We start from the raw sequence: 10,907 nt of genomic DNA, 5'->3' as shown, positions 1-10,907 counted from the left end.
TTTTTTCTGCTCGGGATCTCCAGTTTCCCGAGGGTTCTGGAACGCTCCGGGGAGCTCTCTTGATTTCCGCACCTGCATCCCATCAGCAATCTGCACACCTGGTCCTGATCATCACCCTTCTTAGGCTCTGGCCTAACATCCATTCCCTGCCGGATCGTTAGCCATGAACAGTAGGTTTACCAGAGTATCAGTCTTAGAGCCTAGCGTTCGTTTTGTTGTTTTTGCACCTTGTTGGTTTGTTGTTTACTTACCTCCGTTTTGTTCCATCTGCAGTCACCCGTCCGGAACCTTCATCCAACCTCTGCCTGGTGGTCGGCGGCTGCCGAGCCATGATGGGATCAACCACTGCACCCCCAACAACTAATCAACGCCGCCCGCTCTGTTCCCTGGATTATTCAGCATCACTCTTGAATTTGTAAATAAACACTCACCTTCGTTTCAACTTACCTTGTCCTGGTCTGCTTCTGGGTTCTGGCTTTGTAACTCGTGACAGAACGATCCGGCCGAGGGAGGGACGCAGCTAGGCGCCTGTTTTCGCTCCACCAAGGAACTCGCAGCGTGGCCGACTTCGTGATCGAGTTCAAGACGTTGGCTGTGGAGAGTGGGTGGAATGAGGAGTCTCTGCAAGCGGCCTTTTACCAGGGTCTGTCGGAGCAGCTCAAGGATGAGCTGATCTCCTATCCGGAGCCTAGTGACCTGGACAGCTTGGTAGCCTTGTCTATTCGGGTGGATAATCGAGTCCGAGAGCGAAGGAGGGAGAAGCAATGGGGTCCGTCCAGTCGATCAGCTTCTCAGTTCCCAGTCGGGTCGGGTGGTGGACCAGAACACGTCGATCATTCTCCACCACAAAGGATTAGTGGAGAGGTCCTCTCTCCCGATTCTGAACCCATGCAAGTGGGGCGGCACGGGTTAACCAAGGAGGAGCGTCAACATAGACGTAAGACCAACTGCTGCCTCTACTGTGGTAGCTCGGGACATTACATCTCCACTTGTTCCCGGCGGTCGTCAAACTGCCCGGCTCGCTAAAGTTGGGAGGACTTTTTAGCGAGCCAGTTTCAACCTCTCAGTACCTCTGTCAGACCCCGTTTCCGGCTACCCTTGTGAACAGGAATCAGAGCTTAGCGATTAACGCTTTATCGATTCAGGTGCCGATGGAAGCTTTCTTGATGCCGAGTTGGTGGAACAGCTGGGGCTTTCCAAGGAGCAATTGCCGGAAGCCATTGAGCGACCACTCTGAACGGCAGTAGTCTGGCACGTATCACGATGAGGACTGAACCCGGTTAAGATGCTGTTGTCGGGGAATCATTCGGAGATGATTTCATTCTTCATTCTGCCGTCTTCCCATGTTCCTCTGGTCCTTGGATACCCCTGGCTGAAGGAACACAATCCCACGTTCGATTGGGTGACGGGCAAGGTAACGAGTTGGAGCCTTGATTGTCATGCTAACTGTCTCAAGACTGCCTGTCCCCATTCGGTTCCCAGTCAGGTGATTGAGGCTAAACCCCCAGATTTGTCCCTGGTTCCCGAGACATATCACGATTTGGGGGAAGTGTTCAGTAAGCAGAAGGCTCTGTCACTCCCTCCCCACCGACCATATGATTGTGCCATCAACCTGTTCCCTGGAGCTGTCTACCCCCAAGGGAAGGTTATACAGTATCTCCCGCCCTGAACGTGAGGCTTTGGAGACCTACATCAAGGAGTCCCTAGCTGCTGGTCTCGGTTCGTCCCTCGTCATCACCCCTGGGGGCAGGATTCTTCTTTGTGGGTAAGAAGGATGGCTCTCTTCGACCGTGTATTGATTATCGGGGGTTGAATGACATCACGGTCAAGAACAAGTATCCCCTGCCCTTGATGAGTTCTGCCTTCGACTCCTTACAGGGTGCTACGGTGTTCACCAAGCTAGACCTACGCAATGCGTATCACATGGTCCGGATCAGAGAGGGAGACGAGTGGTTGACGGGTTTCAATACACCGATGGGTCACTTCGAGTATCAGGTGATGCCGTTTGGACTGACCAATGCTCCAGCGGTATTCCAGAGTATGGTGAACGAACGTCCTGAGAGATATGATCGGTCTCTTTGTGTTTGTTTACCTGGATGACATTCTGATCTTCTCGAAGGAACCTTCCGACCACGTCCAGCATGTCCGGCAGGTTCTGCAGCGATTGTTGGAGAATCGCCTGTTCGTGAAGGCCGAGAAGTGCGAGTTTCACGCCCACACGACATCCTTTCTCGGGTACATCATCTCCAGGGGAGAGATTAGGATGGACCAGGAGAAGGTTAGAGCGGTTCTGGAATGGGCCCAGCCCGGTACGAGATTGCAGCTCCAGAGATTTTTGGGGTTTGCGAATTTCTACCGCAGATTCATCCGGGATTACAGCCGTGTGGCCGCTCTCCGTTAACTGCCTTGACTTCCAGTATCAGGAGCTTCAAGTGGAATCCGGAGGCGGATCGAGCGTTTCTGGATTTGAAGAGGCGATTCACCAACGCACCGATTCTCTCTCAACCGGACACGGCCCGTCAGTTCGTCGTTGAAGTGGACGCGTCTGATGTGGGAGTTGGCGCCATCCTGTCGCAGCGATGCTCCACGGACAGTAAACTCCATCCCTGCGCCTACTACTCTCGTCGCCTTTCGCCTGCGGAGAGGAATTACGATGTGGGTAACCGGGAGCTTCTCGCGGTGAAACTTGCCTTGGAGGAGTGGCGCCACTGGTTGGAGGGGGCGGAGCAACCGTTTATTGTCTGGACTGACCACAAGAATCTTGCTTACGTGCAATCGGGTTAGACGTCTCAACTCCCGTCAGGCCAGGTGGTCGTTGTTTTTCGGACGATTCAATTTTTCCCTGACGTTCCGACCTGGATCTAAGAACGGCAAGGCGGACGCCTTGTCTCGGATGTTCTCCAAGACGGAGGAGGGTGGGTCCAAGACCGAGACAATTCTCCCCCGGAACTGCGTCGTGGGAGCTGTTAGGTGGAAGATTGAGGAGGAGGTGATGGCGGCTCTTCGGACGCAGCCCGGTCCCGTAACGGTCCACCCGGTCGGTTGTTTGTGCCTGAGTCGGTTCGTCCTGCGGTCCTCAAATGGTCCCACGCCAGCAAGATGGCTTGTCACCCTGGCGTGGCTCGGACGATGGCGTTTCTTCGCAGACGTTTTTGGTGGCCTGCCATGGCCGAGGATACTCGGGGTTATGTTGCTGCCTGTCCAGTGTGTGCGCAGAATAAGGGTACCAATCGGCCCAGCTCTGGACTACTTCACCCCCTTCCTATTCCCCGGCGACCATGGTCGCATCTGGCCCTGGACTTTGTCACTGGGTTGCCCGCTTCTGAGGGGAACACGGTCGTTCTGACTTATCGTGGACAGATTCAGCAAGTTCGCCCACTTTGTGCCAATTGCCAAGCTTCCCTCTGCCTCGGGAGACGTCCCGAGATCCTGGTTAGGGAGGTTTTCAGGGTCCACGGGTTGCCCAGTGATATCGTTTCCGACCGTGGCCCTCAGTTTACCTCTGCTGTCTGGAAGTCCTTCTGTTTGGCCATTGGAGCTACAGTCAGTCTCACATCTGGTTTTCACCCCCAATCTAATGGTCAGGCGGAGAGAGCCAACCAGAAGATGGAATCCACGCTACGCTGCCTGGCCTCTTCCAACCCCACCTCCTGGGTCTCTCAGTTGCCTTGGGTTGAGTATGCCCACAATACTCTCCCTACATCTGCCACTGGGATGTCTCCCTTCCAGTGCCTGTATGGCTACCAACCTCCCTTGTTCCCTTCTCAGGAGAAGGAGCTCTCAGTGCCTTCTGTTCAGGCCCATATTCGTGCGTTGCCACCGGACCTGGCATCGGGCCAGAAGGGCACTCCTTAGAGTTTCGGACCGGTATCAGCTCCAGGCGAATCGTCGCCGGATCCCCGCTCCCACCTACACCATCGGAGATAGGGTCTGGTTGGCCACACGGGATCTTCCTTTACGGACTGAGTCTAGGAAGTTGTTACCGAAGTTCATTGGTCCGTTTGTGGTGGAGAAGGTGATCAACCCGGTGGCAGTTCGACTCAAACTCCCGAGGACGCTCAGAGTCCATCCCACCTTTCATGTCTCCTGCCTCAAGCCTGTTTTCCTCAGTCCTCTGTTGCCTCCTCCGCCTCCTCCTCCTCCTCCTCGGATGATCGGAGGTGGTCCTGCCTACACGGTGCGACGCATCATGGATTCCAGACGGCGGGGCCGGGGTTTCCAGTATCTCGTGGACTGGGAGGGGTATGGTCCTGAAGAGAGGAGTTGGATTCCGCGGCGACAGATCCTAGATGCTGACCTCATCCGTGACTTCTACCGCCTCCATCCTGGCGCTCCGGGAGTCCGCCCGGTGGCGTTCGTCGGAGGGGGGTACTGTAACGATCCCGGCAGTCTGAGTCGGGTCCTGTCTGTGGACTAGTTTTTTCTGCTCGGGATCTCCAGTTTCCCGAGGGTTCTGGAACGCTCCGGGGAGCTCTCTTGATTTCCGCACCTGCATCCCATCAGCAATCTGCACACCTGGTCCTGATCATCACCCTTCTTAGGCTCTGGCCTAACATCCATTCCCTGCCGGATCGTTAGCCATGAACAGTAGGTTTACCAGAGTATCAGTCTTAGAGCCTAGCGTTCGTTTTGTTGTTTTTGCACCTTGTTGGTTTGTTGTTTACTTACCTCCGTTTTGTTCCATCTGCAGTCACCCGTCCGGAACCTTCATCCAACCTCTGCCTGGTGGTCGGCGGCTGCCGAGCCATGATGGGATCAACCACTGCACCCCCAACAACTAATCAACGCCGCCCGCTCTGTTCCCTGGATTATTCAGCATCACTCTTGAATTTGTAAATAAACACTCACCTTCGTTTCAACTTACCTTGTCCTGGTCTGCTTCTGGGTTCTGGCTTTGTAACTCGTGACATACAGTCCAATTGAGAGGAGAATCGTCAAAAGGATGCACAGGAAGACTATGATATGATGGAATGGATCCGCTCCTCCTGATTCCGAAACAGGACGATGAAGTGGAAACAAAAACATGATATTAGAACATCATATAGCAAACATAGCATTTGCCTGATTTAAAAAGACCCCTAGCTTCCTGAAGTTACCACAAACTATATCAACGTTTTACCACCACACCCTGTTCTAATTCTCTGTTCCACTTTCCTCTAGAGATGATAACCTTCTCTTCCTGTTTGCTGCTGTGTGTGTGCGCACATGTGGGTGTGTGTGAGGGCAGTGTGTTAGTGTGTATGTTCCTCTGTCTGCATGTAGCCCCTCTACTCTATGTCTTTTGGTATCATTTGCTGTGTTCTATCCTCACCTTAAGGTGCCTGGAATGAACCAGCAGTTGGAGTCTGGGCTGGGACCTGATGGGAAGTGGGTGCTGCGGCCCAGAGACCTGATCATCCCAGCATCTAGGTCCACACGGTGGGTGGGCAGCAGAGGCCAGGACTGCCCATTTGTGTCCAGCACCATACTCCAGTTTGCTGGCCCCGGAGCCATTGGTGCCGACACGCTGGCGGAACCCATAGAAAGCAATGTTTCTGGAGTGGCGCACCAGGTTGGCTCCAGACATCCACTACCCAGCATCACGCGCATTCTGCATAGCATTAGCCATGAAGAGGATAGAGCTGTAGATGGTACCAAACAGAGACGGAATCTGGAAAAGGAAATACTGATAATGTTACACAAATGCAAATATACAAAACCAGGGACACTCTAACGATCTGATTTAGCCCAAAACTATGGCTATTCACGAAAAACCCTTTAGCCCCAGTTCTCCTCAGCTCATTCAGCTGTACCTGGTGGAGCTTGATGTGTCTTGTAGAAGGAGTTTTCCTCTGAGTTCATGGTGGAGGTCAGGACATTGCCCACCTTGCTGCCTGTGTCCACCCACACATCCTCAGCCGAGGAGATGATCCCTATGTGTGCCCAGCGGAAGTGTCTCACCAGGCTGAGCAGCACCCAGGTGGGCGAGGGCACTGTGCGGGCAAAGGTAAGGTGCCTACTTCAATCATCCAGCTCATAGTTCACACAAGCCCAAGAGATCAGGGCCTTGTTCCAGTTCTTGGCCAGTAAAGACGCTGCTTCACAGTAGCCAGGGTTGACAGTGCCCAGGAAGGCATTATCCTGTGTGTAGTGGCCTAGGAAACCCTTGAATGCCATGGGTGTCTGTCAGTCCTCATCGATGATGACATAGTCGAAGGTGGCGCCCAGACACAGTGAGGGGTCATTGTTGATCCTCTCCACAGCTAGCCACGCTGCAGAGGCAGGGCCTTAGCAAACAGAGGGTCACATTTCCAAGGCCCCGCTATCCCTGCCTTGGACACAGTAGATCGGGCCACACAGATAGACTGAGGGATGCCAGCAGGAACCACAGCAGCCAGGCTCCATGGGGAGGGTAAGGGAACTTGGCTTCTTTGAGGACTGGGGTTGTCAAATAGGTTGAGGCTCACTCATGCAGTGAACTGTGAAGCTGGTAAAGCTGTGGGAGCACTGCCAGATACCTTCTCCAGTAGATCCCACAATCCACTATCAATCAAATGCTGTCCTTTCCCCAAAAGGCCCAATGTCCTGTGAAGTATAAAGGTATGATGACAGATATGGCTAGGTTTATTTTACGTAATTCTATAGGTTTTTTTTCTCCAATGGATGATTATTCATCATATGTGGTGATGAAAATGTATGCACTCACTAACTTTAAGTCGCTCTGGATAAGAGCGTCTGCTAAATGACTAAAATGTAAATGTAAATAATCTAATCAAGGCAGATGATACTACTACTGCTGCTACTGCTGCTACTGCTGCTACTACTACTACTGCTGCTGCTACTACTACTACTGCTACTGCTGCTACTGCTACTACTACTACTGCTGCTACTGCTACTACTACTACTACTACTACTACTGCTACTACTACTGCTACTGCTGCTACTGCTACTACTACTACTACTACTACTACTGCTACTACTACTGCTACTGCTGCTACTGCTACTGCTACTACTACTGCTACTACTACTGCTTCTACTACTACTCCTGCTACTGCTACTACTACTTCTACTACTGCTACTACTACACATTCTGCTACTGCGGATCATATTACTACTACTGCTACTACTGCTGCTACTACTACTGCTACTACTACAAATGCTGCTACTGCTGCTACTATTACTACTACTACTACTACTGCTTCTACTACTGCTGCTACTACTACTACTGCTGCTGCTACTACTACTACTGCTACTGCTGCTACTGCTACTACTACTACTACTACTACTACTACTACTACTGCTACTGCTGCTACTGCTACTACTACTACTACTGCTACTACTACTACTGCTACTACTACTACTGCTACTACTGCTGCTACTGCTACTACTACTACTACTACTGCTACTACTACACATTCTTCTACTGCGGATCATATTACTACTACTGCTACTACTGCTGCTACTACTACTGCTACTACTACAAATGCTGCTACTGCTGCTACTATTACTACTACTACTACTACTGCTTCTACTACTGCTGCTACTACTACTACTGCTGCTGCTACTACTACTACTGCTACTGCTGCTACTGCTACTACTACTACTACTACTACTACTACTACTACTACTACTGCTACTGCTGCTACTGCTACTACTACTACTACTGCTACTACTACTACTGCTACTGCTACTACTGCTGCTACTGCTGCCACTACTACTACTACTACTGCTACTACTACACATTCTTCTACTGCGGATCATATTACTACTACTGCTACTACTGCTGCTACTACTACTGCTACTACTACAAATGCTGCTACTGCTGCTACTATTACTACTACTACTACTCCTGCTTCTAATACTGCTGCTACTGCTGCAACTGCTGCTATTACTACTACTACTCTACTACTTCTGCTGCTACTGCTGCTACTACTGCTGCTGCTACTACTGCTACTTCTGCTACTGCTGCTGCTACTACTACTTCTGCTACTTCTACTGCTGCTACTGCTTCTACTACTGCTACTATTACTACTTCTGCTACTGCTACTACTACTACTACTACTGCTGCTACTACTAATACACATTATTAGTAGACACATTGAGGACCTAGAGCAAATTACCTGTGGATTATATATACAATTATATTATATATACATTTTATATATTAAATCCCATCTATCCCTAACACTTTCATGCTCAGATTCCCCATGCTTGGCTTGCATGTTTAGTGAACCCCACTTTTGAGGGGTTCATACAGTGCATTCGGAAAGTATTCAGACCCCTTGACTTTTTCCACATTTTGTTACGTTACAGCCTCATTCTAAAATTGATTAAATTGTTTTTTCCCCTCATCAATCTACACATAATACCCCATAATGACAAAGCAAAAACATGTTGTTAGAAATGTTTGCTAATGTATATTGAAACACCCCCCCCCCCGGAAATATTACATTTACACAAGTATTCAGACCCTTTACTCAGTACTTTGTTGAAGCACCTTTGGCAGCGATTACAGCCTGGAGACTTCTTGGGTATGACGCTACAAGCTTGGCACACCTATATTTGGGGAGTTTCTCCCATTCTTCTCTGCAGATCCTCTCAAGCTCTGTCAGGTTGGATGGGGAGCGTCGCTGCACAGCTATTTTCAGGTCTATCCAGAGATGTTCGATTGGGTTCAAGTCCGTGCCCTGGCTGGGCCTCTCAAGGACATTCAGAGACTTGTCCCGAAGCCACTCCTGCGTCGTCTTGGCTGTGTGCTTAGGGTTGTTGTCCTGTTGGAAGGTGAACCTTCGCCCCAGTCTGAGGTCCTGAGCACTCTGGAGCAGGTTTTCATCAAGGATCTCTCTGTACTTTGCTCAGTTCATCTTTCCCTCAATCCTGACTAGTCCCCCAGTCCCTGCCGCTGAAAAACATCCCCACAGCTGCCACCACCATGCTTCACCGTAGGGATGGTGCCAGGTTTCTAGGAAGAGTCTTGGTGGTTCCAAACTTCTTCCATTTAAGAATGATGGAGGACACTGTGTTCTTGGGGACCTTCAGTGCTGCAGACATTTTTTGGTACCATTCCCCAGATCTGTGCCTTAACACAATCCTGTCTCGGAGCTCTACGGACAATTATTTCGACCTTATGGCTTGGTTTTTGCTCTGACATGCGCTGTCAACTGTGGGACCTTATATAGACAGGTGTGTGCCTTTCCAAATCATGTCCAACCAATTGAATTTACCACAGGTGGACTCCAATCAAGTTGTAGAAACATTTCAAGGATGATTAATGGAAACAGGATTGTAAGAATATTCTCAGATAAATACACAACGCAGAGGACTAGAGGTCAAGAGGGAATTAACGATCAACGGAAATAGTTGTTTTTCAGTTCAACATCTGTTTAGAATCTGTGTATGGGGTTCCAGTCCGGGACTCATAGCTATATGTGGCATGTTCTCATTGGTCCAAATTGTCTATACATTGAGCCTGAAATGGGATACTCGGTATTTGGACATTGGCCCAATTTTATTGCAAGGAATTCTAATTGGTCAACCACAGGCTAGGCTTGGGTATAAACTACATTATGTCTCTTTGTTCAGTGGAGAAACATTGAGGACAGGGAAGAATGAACATCTACCATCTACTTTCCAGCATAACAACTATGATTTTTTTCTCTTTTAATAAATATATTTTTCTCCCCCTGATTTGCTTTGGGGTCTGTGTTATTGAAGAACAACATCAACTGCTAACAGGATGCACCTGAGCTCAATTTCGAGTCTCATAGCAAAGGGTCTGAATACTTATGTAAATAGGTATTTCTGTATTTAATTTTTTATAAATGTGAAAAAATTTATAGAAACCTGTTTTCACTTTGTCATTATGGGGTATTATGTGTAGATTGATGAGGCATTTAAAACAATTTTAAAATCCATTTTAGAATAAGGCTGTAACGTAACAAAATATGGAAAACGTCAAGGGGTCTGAATACTTTCCGAATGCACTGTAAGTGACTAAGTTCTCGAATTACTTGAATTGCTCTTTCAAAATCCTACCAATTTACCAATTTTGAATGCAATGTAATTGTAATAGGGAAATATTGGGGGAAAACATTGGCCCTTGAACATGTCTTGAATTTAAATCAATTCAATAACCCTGACACTGGAGGAACTATTCATAGATGAAAAGCCAGTCAATGAAACAGCAATCATGTTCAGCTGTTAGTTTGTCAGAGTGAATAAGGGCATCCGGTTTGTGCAGCAGTGGGTTAGGTCAGACGCATACTAATGATCTGTCATAGACACACAAGCAGCTTTGTTTTATTTCTGAGCGATACATGACCAAAAGCACAAATGTTGCCAGCTCAAAAACAAATGTTGTAAGCATCACAAGTCAAGGCAAGAAAAATATATTGACATGATAGATTGTCTCAGCTTATACAGTGAGGGAAAAAAGTATTTGATCCCTTGCTGATTTTGTACGTTTGCCCACTGACATAGAAATGATCAGTCTTTAATTTTAATGGTAGGTTTATTTGAACAGTGAGAGACAGAAGAACAACAAAAAAATCCAGAAAAACGCATGTCAAAAATGTTATAAATTGATTTGCATTTTTAATGAGGGAAATAAGTATTTGACCCCTCTGCAAAACATGACTTAGTACTTGGTGGCAAAACCCTTGTTGGCAATCACAGAGGTCAGCCATTTCTTGTAGTTGGCCACCAGGTTTGCACACATCTCAGGAGGGGTTTTGTCCCACTCCTCTTTGGAGATCTTCTCCAAGTCATTAAGGTTTCGAGGCTGACGTTTGGCAACTCAAACCTTCAGCTCCCTCCACAGATTTTCTATGGGATTAAGGTCTGGAGACTGGCTAGGCCACTCCAGGACCTTAATGTGCTTCTTCTTGAGCCACTCATTTGTTGCCTTGGCCATGTGTTTTGGGTCATTG

This window comes from Coregonus clupeaformis, chromosome 13 (genome assembly GCF_020615455.1).
Source record: "Coregonus clupeaformis isolate EN_2021a chromosome 13, ASM2061545v1, whole genome shotgun sequence".
NCBI lineage: Eukaryota > Metazoa > Chordata > Actinopteri > Salmoniformes > Salmonidae > Coregonus > Coregonus clupeaformis.
Note: the sequence above shows the minus strand (reverse complement) of the source record.